We start from the raw sequence: 15,220 nt of genomic DNA on the forward strand, positions 1-15,220 counted from the left end.
CAACAGAATAGGCCAGAAAGGAATACAGTTGTTGACTTGTAGGACATTGCAGACTTTGCGCGTTTTCTTCATCACCTCCACGAAGCCTCAGTAAATTGAGGAGAATGTGTTATCCTACTCATCATTACTGTTAAATGAACAATACACCATCGGCTTCCCCCTTCTTCGATCTGCAGAATACATTGGTAAGACAAAATAACTGATATGGTTTTATCCTTGAAAAGTAATTAAATTACTTCTCCCCTGCAAAACAGCCCGGTTACACTCGGTCTGAGTTTGACATTGCTGAAAAGGTTAGTTGATTACCGCGTAGCTGTTATCTTGGACAAGATGCCACTGTCGGCAGTCCAGTAGATGTTTTTTCGTGGTTTCCCCTTTTTACACCAGTCACATTCTGGGATTGTATGTTAATAAATCCACGGTCGTTTCTATCCTAGTCTTCCCCTGAGAGTTGGGCTGGTAGAATACATCCATTCGTGTCGTAATAGGTGATAAAACGGGCCCCCAGGGCCTCTCAGCTTGAAAGTGTGAGTTGGTGATCACGTGTATTATATGAGTTTGGCATTGGTGTCACGTACTTGTACCAGGTCTTCACGTTTGTTTTTCCTATCCGATCCCCCTTGGTCAAATGTTTTTCTCTTCCAACCCGGACGGTATTAGGTTTCCGAGAACTAAGGAGTCCTTAATTTTCATTGCCTTCATGGCGTTTGCTATATTTTGCCGATACCTTCATCCTCTGCAGTGTCACACCTCTTATATTTCCCCTCTGATTAGTGTTAATAGAAGATGGTTGCCCAGTTGTACTTCCTATTGAAATATTAAACCACCGTCCGACTCGTTGGCTGAACGGTCAGTGTACTGGCCTTCGGTTCAGAGGGTCGCGGGTTCGATTCCCGGCCGGGTCGGGGATTTTAACCTTAATTGGTTAATTCCAACGGGACGACGTGCAGGTCGCCTAAGGGAGTCAAATAGAAAGACCTGCACCTGGCGAGCCGAACCCTTCCTGGGATATCCCGGCGCTAAAAGCCATACGACATTTCATTTCATTAAACCACCACCACCAATCATCTTCGTTCTCCCGGCCTTTTCCCCAAGGTTCTTGGGGCCGGCACTTCTGTGATTATGGCCCATTTTTAATGCTGAATGCCCTTTTCGAAGCTAACCCTATGTGTAAGGGTGGACACCCAAAATGCATTGGAAGTGTTTTTAATGTGCAGGTAAACGTTACAACTCTGGACGAAATTTAATTGAAGATCCACTTGTCGATAGTAAATCTTGGCTTACGGAAGATTCGATTGCAGATTGGGGCAAATGTATAGAATAGACTACGAACATAAACGTGAACAATTCCGTGATAACAATAAATAATAATAATAATAATAATAATAATAATAATAATAATAATAATAATAATAATAATAATAATAATAATAATAATAATAATAATAATAATATTAATAATATAATGGCGTCGTTTCCATCCTAACATGGCACACAATCATGTAAAGTGGCGACAGAGAGCCAAAACAGCAGACCCCGCTAGTACCTGGGACAAGTACTAAGGAAGTGGAGGAAGAAGATAATAGCGTGTGGTCACCGAAGACGCCTGATACAGGTCTTTCGATAAGACGCCGTACAGGTGACCTGCACGTCTCTGAGGATATGCGGTCCTACCTAGGATGAATTTTAATGATAAAAACGACACACACACACACAGCTCCCGAGTCATCCGAATTAACCAATGAAGGTTAACATCCCCAATCCGGTGGGAAATCCAACCTAGGAACCCCTGGACCAAAGGCCAGCACGATAGTCATTTCTTAACCATGGAGCTGGAAATAATAATAATAATAATAATAATAATAATAATAATAATAATAATAATAATAATAATAATAATAATAAAATTAATAATACAATTTGAACCTAAGAATGTGATTAACCCTGACTCCCTTCCTCCTACCAAAGAAGAAATCAGACAGATCATCTCTGAACTGAAATCTAACAGAGCAGCAGGTGAAGATGGCATCATTGCAGAATTATGGAAACATGCAGATGAAGAGTCAATTGACAGTATCCATAGAATCATAACTGACATCTGGACAACAGAAACACTACCAAGGGATTGGACTTCAGCTATCATCCACCCGCTGCACAAGAAAGGAGACAAGTTAGACCCTAACAACTATAGAGGGGTCTCTCTCCTATCAGTGACGTACAAAATCTTCTCCAAAGCATTGCTTAAAAGAGTGGAGGCACAATTAGATTCCTGCATAGGAGAGTACCAAGCTGGATTTAGGAAGTCAAGATCATGCACAGAGCAGATTCTGAACCTCAAAACTATCTTTACCTACAAAAACCTCAGCACCTCACCCTATGTAGCAATTTTCGTTGACTTCCAGAAGGCATACGACTCGGTAGACAGACAGTCCCTCTTTGAGACGTTGACCGAAATGGGACTGGATAAGAAGACTTTGAATCTTGTGAAGGCTACTCTAATGAACACCATGTCCAAAGTGAAATTCAGAGGGGTATTATCAAAACGTTTCGAGATCAAAACAGGTGTTAGACAGGGAGATGGTTTGTCCCCTATCCTGTTTAACTGTCTGCTGGAGAAGGTCATTCGGGAATGGACGAACACACTAGCTGACAACTCTGGATTAAAAATCGGCTACAAAAAAGACAAGTTAACAGTTACTTGCTTAGCCTTCGCAGATGACCTCACACTCTTAGCTTCAAGTATGGAAGAAGCTACGTACCAGCTATCCTCCCTAGAACGCATAGCAGCTAAAGCAAGGCTAAAGATCGCTGTCAAGAAAACAAAATTTCTGACCAATATCAGAGAAGCACCCAACTTCATTTCTTTGGGGGACAAAATAATACACAAGGCCAACTCATTCAAATATCTTGGAGAGTAGATAACCCCAAATGTTAATGAGGATCTTGCAATGAAGAGTAGATGCACTAAATTAGAAAGAGCTTATCATCTTTGTAAGAACATATACAAGTCTAAATCCCTCTCCTTGAATCTTAGACACTACAACACCGTAGTAAGACCATCTGTACTGTACGCCTCAGAATGCCTAAACATGACCCGGAAAGGACAACTCAGAAAACTAGAACTGAAAGAGCGAAAGATCCTCAGAAGGATTATGGGCCCCATTAAAGAAGGAGATGGCTACAGAATCAGGCACAACAAGGAACTGTACAGTAAAATAGAGAGCATTACAACAGCTATGAGGAAGAGAAGACTAATCTTCTATGGTCACGTAGTCAGGATGGACAGCCAGAGACTCACTTCAAGAATCTTCAACACTGTATCTAGAGGGAAAGCAACAAATGCCAAATGGACGAATTTAGTGCGGAAAGACCTACAATACAAAAACATTGATCACGTTGACATTTACAACCGAGATAAATTCAGAAAGTTAGTCAAGACATCTGACTCTCTCCAGTCACTAACAACTAAATCACTGCGTCCAGGAGTAGGAATGAAATGGACTCAAGAAAGAAAAGACATCCATAGCGCTAGAATGAAGGAATACTGGGCTAAGAGGAAGAAAGGGGCTCACCAGAGTTAAGAACCACGTGGTCCATCGTAGGCCTAAACGAATAATAATAATAATAATAATAATAATAATAATAATAATAATAATAATAATAATAATAATAATAATAATAATAATAATAATAATAATAATAATAATATAATTATAGTAGTGCAAGGCCTCCGCACTTTCGAGTTTAAGCTCATGGGCGACGTGCACATTTGTTTTTACAATTTGTTTTACGTCGCACTGACACAGAGAGGTCTTATGGCGACAATGGGATAGGAAAGGGCTAGGAGTGGGAAGGAAATGACCGTGGCCTTAATTCAGGTACACCCCCAACATTTGCCTGGTGTGGAAATGGGAAAACACAGAAAACCATCTTCAGGGCTGCTGGCAGTGGGGTTCGAACCCACTATCTCCCGGATGCAAGCTCACAGCTGCACGTCTGTGAGGGCCAGACCCTACCTATGATGAATTCTAATGTTGAAGATGGCACACATACGCAATCTCGAGTCAGAGGAATCAAAGAATGCGTAACGAACAAATGAAGAATAAAATGGGATCTAATGACAATCGGATAACGATGATTAAGGAAAGGGTTGTAATTTTTGGAAAAAATAAAGAATATATTCTCATACTTTATTATATTTCATTTACCTAAAATTTGTAGCTCATATCCCTAGGATGTTTTCAATATTGAGTTGCTTGTCTGAAGTACTAGAACTATGGATTTTTTCTGAATAGGTTAAGACACCGAGACACAGTCGAGAAACCCAACTACTTGTAAGCAGTAGAAATAATGGATATGAACGATAAAAGTGGGCTGGGAGACATTAGAAAGAGATAATAAACTTGGTCCGGAACATTCTGGGCCCAAAGATGAAAAATGGAGATAAAGGAAGCAGTTCTAGAAGATAGGAGTAGATGAACTGACAGGGAACGAAAGGGTTCAGTTCTATGGACACGAACTGATTATGGACAAGGAACAGCAATGTTTGTGTCCTTTAGGCAACTGAAAACAGAGTCAAAATAGATTCGGAAATTGACTTCACCAAATTGAGGGCGAAAAAAAGAAGACAGAGCGGACAGAGATAGTTTCAGACAGCAAATAAAAGAGTTCAGAGGTTTTCAGGAGTCATGGGAGGAACCAGTAGAGAAGAAAAGATCCTAAGCAGAACAATAGACAACACGTCACCACTGTGGATGGCTGTCGTAAAAGGCAACTAAAAGTGGTAATTCCCAGAAGCCCTGATCGTAGGAGCGATGTTTGGAGGCTACGGACTCTCAAGCTGAGACTCGCATTGATTCCGCTTTCTTGTGATAGTCTCCTCACACTCATCTTTCCTATCTGCGAACCCGACAGTAATATATTTGCGACGCCTAGGAAGTCTATAATTTTCACGCCCTTAGAAGACTTTCCCTTTTTTCCCCGGTACCTTAATTCTTCGAAGTATCAGACCTCTTCAGTTTTCTTTCTGATTAGTTTTAAGAGGATGAATAACCAGTTAAATTCTCTAAAATCAATAATCACCACTGTCTGCTTCGTCAGCATATTCTCAGTGAGAATGTGTTTAAAAATAGGAATTTGACAGCAGACTTATTTCACTCCATGCCACATGGTAAATAGGATCCGAAATTTGATAGGCGAGGATCGAACCCTGTTCGTTCACAACTAAGAAACGTAACCTTAGTCTTTCTATCACTGAAGTTCGATGATGGTAATTTGTTTGTGGAAGACGCTGAGTGACACCAAACTGTCGGAGTGGATGACCGAACACAAGTAAATCATTGTCCGAGATTTGGGATGAACAAGACCTGGACAGACACGAACCACGAGTCGGCCACTTCGTAACATCGCTAGCCGTCCATGGATATCACCACAAGTTATGCAGAAATTCATCTTTCCATGAACCGGACAATAACTCTCCTCGTATCTTATGTGAATATATCTGTGAAAGATAACATATCTTATCTTGTACAGTCCGGCTCCATAGCTAAACGTTTAGCGTGCTGACCTTTGGTCCAGAGTTCCCGGGTTCGATTCACGGATGGGTTGGAGATTTTAACCTTCATTGGTTAATTCCGATGGCTCGGAGGCTGGGTGTGTGTGCCGTCTCCATCATAGGTAGGGCCCCATTCTCACGGACGCGCAGGTCACCTACACGGTGTCAGCTCCAAAGACTTGCATCGGGCCTCCTCGGAGGCCGCACGCCATTTATTTATTATCTTGTACAAATCGGGTACCGAGCTCGATAGCTGCCATCGCTTAAGTGCGCCCAGTATTCAGTATTCAGGAGATAGTGGGTTCGAACCCCACTGTTGGTAGCTCTGAAAATGTTTCTTCGTGGTTTCCCATTTTCACGCCAGGCAAATGCTGGGACTGTACTTTAACTAACGCCACGGCTGCCTCCTTCCCACTCCTAGCCCTTTCCTATGCTATCGTCGCCATAAGACCTAACTGTGTCGGGGCGACGTAAAGCAAGTTGCTAAATCGGATGATATCGGTGATAAACTTCTGCACAAAATAAGTGGTAGTCATTATTTCAATATTTGAGAAGTGTCTGTTCAAAAGGGGCTACATTCACTTCTATTTTCTTTTACACTGTTTCTTCCACATGCATAACAGTATTTGAATATTATCGAACGTCATGAGCAATCCAGACCAGAAAGACGTGATTGTTCAAAACTAGTACCTTACCCGATCATGGGTACTTTCCACTTGTTTTCTTCTTCTCCTCCTTCTTCTTTTTCTTCGTACGTTTCTCCCTCTTTGGGGTACGTTGAATCAATCATTTCTCTCTGTGTTGTTCTTTTCTTAGTGCCCAGTATTTCTTCATTCTTTCTCACCTTCGTTCCTTCCGAGATAACATGTTTAACTTTTAATGTAGATTTGTCTTGGAGCCGTATAGTTTCTCCTCTAGTTATTAATTTAACTGTTCGATCGAATAGTGAATTTTCTGCATTATTAATTCTACTAGGTCTTTTTCAGTTTCTTTAAACCGGTTGGATTTTCTTTTGCGGTTACGGAAGAAGTTTTTTTTTTTTTTTTGCTACGGGCTTTACGTCGCACCGACACAGATAGGTCTTATGGCGACGATGGGACAGGAAAGGCCTAGGAGTTGGAAGGAAGCGGTCGTGGCCTTAATTAAGGTACAGCCACAGCATTTGCCTGGTGTGAAAATGGGAAACCACGGAAAACCATCTTCAGGGCTGCCGATAGTGGGATTCGAACCTACTATCTCCCGGATGCAAGCTCACAGCTACGGAAGAAGTCAAAAATTTGTTTGGTTAATCCATTAGAGTTCATTCTGAGAAGATGACCGTAAAAATGTATCCTTCTTTTTCGCATAGTACCTGAGAGTGTTTCCATTTTCTTGTACACTGTTTTTGTTCTTGATTTACATTATGTTATTATCCTGAAATTTTGGTCCGACTATCTTTCTTAACATTTTACTTTCTTTTAGCTCGAGTTTCTCCAAGCTGGCCTATGAAATTCATGTCTAGCGTTTCTACTGCGTATAGTGCTCCGGGTTTAATACCCCTCACCCCCCCCCCACCATGACACCAAACCCTGAAGGGCCATGGCCTACCAAGCGACCGCTTCTCATCCTGAAGACCTGCACATTATGAGATGTCGTGTGGACAGCACGACGAATCCTTTCGAACGTTAATATTATCTTTCTAGACCGGGGCCGCCTCTCACTGTCAAATAGCTCCTCAACTGTAATCACGTAGGCTGAGTGGACCTCGAACCAGCCCTCAGATCCAGGTAAAAATGCCTGACCTGGCCGGAAATCGAACCCGGTGTCTCCGAGTAAGAGGCAGGCACGCTAATCCTAAGACCGCGGGGCCGGCTTTGGTTTAATCACAGTTTTAAAATGTTTAATATTGGACCCCATGAAAGGGATTTCTTGTTGTGTGTATCTTTTGTTAGTTGGAAGGCCATTTCAAGTCTATTTTTCCTGAATTCCATTGATTTGCATTTCACAGCATTCCAAGTAATCCATTCTTCGAGATATTTGAATTCTCTAATTGTTTCAATCCTTTGTTCTTGGACTTTGAGGTATTTATGTGGGTGTTCGTTGTTTGTCATGATTTTGGTTTATTTATACACGTTTCCTTGCGTTTTCCACGGGTTTCTCCTCATTTTTGTAATCGTACTTTACATTTTGTATAAAATACATACCTTTTTTTGCAACTTGCTTTACGTCGCACCGAAACAGATATGTCTCATGGCGACCATTGGATAGGAAAGGCCTAGGATTGGGAAGGAATCGGCCGTGGCCTTAATTAAGGTACAACCCCACCATTTGCATGGTGTGGAAATGGGAAACCACGGAAAACCATCTTAAGCGTTGCCGACAGTGGCGCTCGAAACCACTATTTCCCGGATGCAAGCTCACAGCTGCGCGCCCCTAACGGCACGGCCAACTCGCCCGGTTATGTACGTTTTATGGCCACATTGACTGCAATAAATGCTTACTATTTAATATTATTGCTGTATCTCTGAAGAAAGTGGAAAGTGATTTGACAACATTACAGTTACATACTAACCAAACTGACAAGGATTTTGTTGTGAAAAGTGGTCGGTTTTGTTCTTCACAAGTACCGTGCTCTGAGGCTCATAACTGGAGCGTGAAATGCGTAGCAGTCTCTCAAGGGTGCTATCTCTCACATTACTCCTTTCTATGGTGGTAGTGATCGCAATAGGCGACTAAAAGGGGCCCCAGTGGCTCTTAACTTGATAGCGTGTTTTGGCGATCACGGGCCCCTTAGCTGAGTCCTCGCATTGATTCCACTTACCTGTGTTTTTCTCTCTGATTAGTGTTATGTAGAGGATGGTTGCCTAGTTGTACTTCCTCTTAAAACAATAATTATAATCACCACCTCATATTCTTACAGCTACTACTCGTAGTGAAAATGAAAACCTACAACCTGTTTTCCACTCATTGACCGGGTCAGGGATGAAATGAATGAATCAGATATAGGCTGTTAGTACGATGGGGTCGCCACTCTCAAAGTGATTCATTATGAATGATAGATGCTATGGAATGAGAAGGGAGAGTGTTGCTGGAATGAAAGATGACAGGGAAAACCGGAGTACCCGGAGAAAAACCTGTCCCGCCTCCACTTTGTTCAGCACAAATCTCACATGGAGTGACCGGGATTTGAACCACGGTATCCAGCGGTGAGAGGCCGACGCGCTGCCGTCTGAGCCACGGAGGCTCTACTACTCGTAGTATGTAGGTACAACGTAGACTACAGTCATGATATTTGGTAAAAAAGCTTTTGTAGGACAATTTCAAATATTTTTATTCTAATTTTCTCAAATTTCTCAGAATTTTTTGTGGTCTATTTTTATAAGTATTTTAGTTCATGATTAAGATAATATCACACTAAAACAATGTGCTAAATTGCATTGGTCTATCGTTTATAATCCGTGAGATACTGGGCTTACGAGTATATATTTTATAATATTGATTTTACAATCTCTGCAACTGTTCATCACAGATTTTCTACTACTTCAAAGTGGTCTTCAGAGACATGTGCCCTTAAAATAATGATCATCCCCACCATGTCGAACCCTGAATGTTGTGGCCATGTGTATATTATTATTAGCCGTGCCATGCTCGCTGCTCCCCAGTCTGGGTCTATTGGAAACAAGTCCTCTAGCCTACGGTTTAAGGGGCGGGAGGAATCAATATTGTTTAGTTCCGGGGTTTTGCCGCGAGAGCGCACCACCGCCGCCTACTATAGATGACGCGACTGTCCGTTGTTTTCGGCGAGAGTGACGGGAGCAGTGTCCACCAGTAGAACGAACGCTTCTCCGACGGAAAAGAAGACGCCGCATCAGCATCTCTTCCACATTCTGGTGAGTCTACAAAACATTGTTCCCCCTGAAAGACATGGAATGCCTGTTCTGTTTTCACACTGGAGAACATGTCTTCAGAAGTATTTCAAATCTTCCCACCCTGAAAGGTGTGCATGCGTGTATTTACAACATTCCATGCCTTTCTCGTGGCAGATCAAGAGGTTAGTTTTCCACTTACTTCATATTAGCATCAGTGCTCCGTTCCTGTTATGTCAGTATTCGTGCTTCCTGCAGTAGAAATTTAATGAGTGATGCAAAAGTATGGCACTATAATATCCATAACCGTACCTACCAACGACAAATTCTTCTATAAACCTTATGGAAAGCGCTGGACATTTAATACATGTTTCTAATGTCGTCAACATTTATTAAATGAAAATAACCTGTGAATATTTATGGTCCCTGTAGAAATCTGGTACTCATCATAATATAGGTCAAGTACTAGGCCGTCTAAGCTACGCATGGCATATTTTACTTCAACGAAGCTGCAGCGTGCAGAAGTGGAAATGAATGTGAGAAAGTCAAGTGCCCCTTTAATGTAGTCCTGCTTTCCTTGCTTGCTATTTAAATAGTTTGTGTTATATATCTAACAGGGGCAATGGATTTATCAATAGTTCCATGGCTTCAGAAGCACGGCAGCTACTCGTGTCTGCGTGTGCACAAGAATGTAACCTAAAATACGCTTTCAAATCGATGTTTAGCCTCGTAACCGCATTTCATGAGTGCGCCGGGCGTAGTCAAAGTAATATTTACAGCCCGCTCGTCTAGGGCAGGGTTAACGCGCCGCTCAAAACAACAAGAGATCATCGAGAAGTGTGCGGCGCCTCGAGCAATAAACTATTTTGTCTTAATAAAGGAAAGAGAGATAAAAAGGGCCTTCCAAATGTCATTTGATCATCTTCTGAAACCGTATGGGATGATGACCTCGATGTTAAGGCAGTAATCCAAGAACAGTAAATATTTAAAATGATATTTCTAGCATTAAGATGTTATTCAAATGTATTATATCCCACAAAACTATTTATAGAAGCGGTGAAATCAGAAATTTAGTTATTCTATTTACCATATTTAACGTTTTGAAGCGTATATACGTTTTTGTACGTCAGTTTTTTGAATATTGAATTTTGAAGGAAACCAGAATTTGAGTTAATTCTAACATTTAGGTAACGCATCTTGATAATATTAATATGCAATTAAATTCACATTTGAATACAGGATATCTAAGGATAAAATAAAACTGCGCTAGATGTAATAAAACAATTGTACATATACCTGAATTTGATATAAGCTGAAGTATAACAGAGAAAAATAATCGATGTTGATGCGAAGTTAGAGAAATGAGATACTTTGGACATATTTATGGCTCAGTGACATTGCCAAGGGAAATCACAGAACATAGCTGAACATTGTTATGTCATCCTTGTTCTCTTGTCACTTTCAGTTAAATTGTATTTGCCGAAATACCTTTTACCATCAACAATCTTGGTAGGGTTCCGAATTAATCGCACAGCTGCTCGGGCAAACTCTGGGTATTTAAGGTTAAGTCGACAGCACATGCAGACAGTTACACTTTTCGGTTTAAGCTTACAGAATAAGAATTTTTCAAAAAATAAATTATTTTTTGTATTTATATTGCACTTTAGTATACATTTCGTAATTGATAGTGTTTATAAAAAGTTATTTACTGGTCGTTAAAAATTAAAATACGGAAGCAGAAGCATTTATAAGTGCTTCGCGTAACATCGCTATTACAAAAAATCACCCCCCCCCCCCCGAGCACCAGCACCTACAAAACTGTCTTTCATATGATTAATCGTTTCCAGGCCAGTGATAATATTCGGTATTAAGACACTTGTGAATAGTTTTAGTTCATTTATAATTAATTATTAAGCCACGTAAATTGATGGGACTTTACCATATGGCCTTAGGAGATACACCCCTGCCTGCCAGAGGGGCTTGGAAGTTGAAAGTGTAGGCTGGCAACCACGAGGCTCCTAGATGAGCCTGGCGTTGCTTTCATTTACTTTTCAGTCTTCTCACCTTCATCTCTCCTATCCAACCTTCCTAGGATAAGTTTGGTTCTTTTCCGACTCCGGCGGTTTTAGTTTTACGACGCCTAGACAGTCTATCACTATACCGACTTTCAAGACTTTCATTTCTCTTACCCGTATATTCGACTCGTTGGCTGAATGGTCAGGGTACTGGCCTTCGCATCAGAGGGTCCAGGGTTCGATTCTCGGCCGGGTAGGGGATTTTAACCTTCATTGGTTAATTCCAGTGGCCCAGGGGCTGTGTGCTTATGCTGTACCCAACATCCCTGCAACTCACACACCACACACAACACTATCCTCCACCACAATAACACGCAGTTACCTCCTTACGACAGATGCCGCCCACCCTGTTCGGAGGGTCTGCCTTACAAGGGCTGCACTCGGCTAGAAATAGCCACACGAAATTATTATTATACCCGTGTATTATATATTCGAAGGCACGTCTTCCATTCTTCCTCTCGTTAGTGAGAGAGGACGGTTGGCAAGTTGTACTTCCTCTTTAAACAGAATTCACCACCACTCTCATAGGAGATGTCTTCTAACACTGGTATGGCTATACAGTTGAAAATCCTTACTATTTAAGACTTTTCAGGGCATACAAGAGACGCTACTCTTAAATATTTCACGATTTCCATTACAGATTGACGTAAATTACATCGATTTTAAATTCAAATTTTTATAGATTTCGGAGGAAACATTCCGTATAAATATTGTATTCTTATGTTTAGTTGTTGTTAAGTAAAGAAACGACGAGAATTATTTTATGACATTGAGATATGCGATGTCTTGTGGTCTCCGAAGGGGCCTGGTTGACTCCCATGGGCGACCTGCGCATCTGGGTGTGCTCTGAAAATGATGATGATAATAATGAGGTGAAACCCGTTGTTGGTATATAGCCTACTCCTGTTGAATAACACCAAGAGTTCTGCTCAAGGCTTGACGTCGCCATCCGACCGACGAATCACCACCAACAGAGACGTATGCCCTCACTCCATATGAAAACTGCGGACAGGTTTAAGATTCAACCGTTTGGCACACAACATATTGATTAGAAGTTGTATAAAGTCACCACTCCTATTCTGCTGGCAACATTCTGATGGTGAATTATTTTTCTGCCAGTGGGGCTCGAACCAGCTAACATAAAGACTTGATGCCTTAACAATCATGGCCATCATGTGGACCGGCTAGGGGACAATTTCTGCTTATCCCCTAGGTGCTCTGTATTTGTTTCTCCGATTCACTTAAAATTAATATTTGTCCCAGTGCTTTTCAAAACTTCTATCTTACTCTACATTATTTCATCGCAGCAGTCCCCTTTACCTCCACATGTGCCCTACAACCAATAATATCTCTGATCACTAAGCCATATTTTTACCCAGTTCCTTGACAGTGACGGTGGCTACAATAGTTCCGGTACATTAAATTTGAAAAAGCATTCCTTTGACTTGATTTTATCGATTGTTAATTTTTAAATTAATACTATGTTTACATGTAATACAGACGCCTTTTCGGGCCCTATATCATTTTATGGATATTTCTTCGATATATATTCGTTGCGTCTAAATTTGGTCATTTTGTTGGCAGGGTGAATGCTAGTAAGTGAGATAGGCTATCATGTCATCGCGAGTAAGAGAAAGGAATTTAACAATCACCTGCTGTTAGTGGAGATCATGAGGGTTCGGGAAACATATCATAAATTCGTTGAGTGGTCGTACGATCCTAATTGTGCTTAAGAAAAAAGCTTGGTATTGAGACAGTTCTAGCAATTCAAACACTCGCAAAATTGGGCTAGCCAACAAATTAAAAAGGAACGAGTTATTTGCTGCCATCTTTTGTGGAAGGTTCAAACTATCCTCTATGAGTTGGGCTACCGTGAGGAAATCCTGTTATGAGATAAAAATCTTTTAATTTTATGCCATATTATTTAGACTAATTTTGTTATTGCAAAATCGGGCTAACAGGTATTTACGCAGGAGAATAAGTATCTAGTTCCTGGTCACACATATCATTCGTGTGACAGGAATTTTTGGTTGATTGACGAATGCCGAATGAATGGATGGATTTAGAAAAAGAACTACAGTAAGGAAGCCATTTCAAGTAGTAAAAATGACAAGTGATTAGTTTGTGAGGACTCAACATTTGCTGGAAAAGTAACAAAGAAAAACAAAGAGAACGATACCTGTAAATAAGCAAAGAGTAGTAATTAGTAAAGTCCCAAGCATACTATTTAGGAAAAAATGGAACATTTAAGTATTTTTAAAAATATTGATAAGATACTGTTGAGGAATATGATTGTGTTGTTTTTAACAAAAGGAACGTTACTGGTACCGAGCTGCCACACAAGTACATTTGTACAAGGCCAGTAAAGCTGAGGCAGAGTTATCTCATATCCCAAAATAAGTTTGCAGCACTTTTACATACAGTCTACTTTACATAAAAACGCCTTTTATGTATTAAGTGATAATAAAATACAGGTTGGTTACAATTCTACAGTCTATAGCTAGATCAATGCAAAGGTCATTTCTCTTAAGTTTTTGATAATCCTATTCTTCCAAGCACCTTTCATTTTAAATACAGTTTTATTATATGGTGTTGATCATGTAAAGGAACTACACTGATAAAGTGATTAACAGATTCGAGCGCAATCGGGGAAAGAAATATCACCATCAGAATATTGGCCGGAGACGTGGTCTAGTCACTAGATTGCGTGCTAAAAGCCTGGGTTGAAATCAAATTGTGATTCATTCAACGGATGGAGACCTTAAGACATGAGCAGACCCCTTCATGTATTTCAGGCTATGTGCCGACATCGGGTTTCACCCTGTTCCTACATCATCATCATCATCATCATCATCATCATCATCGTCATCGTCATCAGCTCCCACATCCAGACGCACAGGTTGCCCATGGATGTCAAATAGAAACTTCTCCACATGACGAGTCGAACATGTTCTCGGACAATCCCGGCAGTAAAATTCATACCACCAAAAAATATATAAATAAAAATGTATATAACAAAAAATCCTTATCCTGGAACATAAAATTGAGACACTACCAAACAGTAGTCAGACCTGAAGATTTATATGCGCCAGAAACACTTAAACTAACAAGAATTGGAGATCTCGAGAAACTAGAGAAGGTTGAAAGAAGAATTTTGAGAAAAATGCTGGGAGCTAAAAGAAATAATAATTCAGAATACAGGTTTAGACCAAACAGAGAGCTATATTTGTCATAAACTAAGTGGCATAATGAGGAAAAGAAGACCACAATTTTTGGACACGTTTACAAAATGGATGACAACAGACTAACCAAACGCATCTTCAACCTTCTGAATTGTTACAAATCTAAACCCACATGATTCACTGAAATTGAGAAAGACTTGAAAAATGCTTGAATTAAAACAGATACAATGAGAAACGGAACACTTTTCAGAGAAGCAGTTCAAAAGGCAGCGTTTCAGGAGCGGAAGAAACCATCAACTAGAAGAAAGTGGACTCAAGAAGAGAAGGAACGACACTCTCGAAGGATGAAGGAAATTTGGAAGCAAAGGAAATCGAACACAGTGAAAAGTAACCAAAGTTGATTAATCGAAACCCTCCAAATGTTTGATTCGAAAGAAGAAGAAGGATAAATACATTTTGTTTGTCAACCCTTTAATCCCATTTCTTGATACGGGGTCGAGGATGAGGTGGGATGAATTTATATGGCATGTTTTACAGCCAAATGCTCTTCCTGACGCCAGCTAA

The sequence above is a fragment of the Anabrus simplex genome, chromosome 7 (assembly GCF_040414725.1).
Source record: "Anabrus simplex isolate iqAnaSimp1 chromosome 7, ASM4041472v1, whole genome shotgun sequence".
NCBI lineage: Eukaryota > Metazoa > Arthropoda > Insecta > Orthoptera > Tettigoniidae > Anabrus > Anabrus simplex.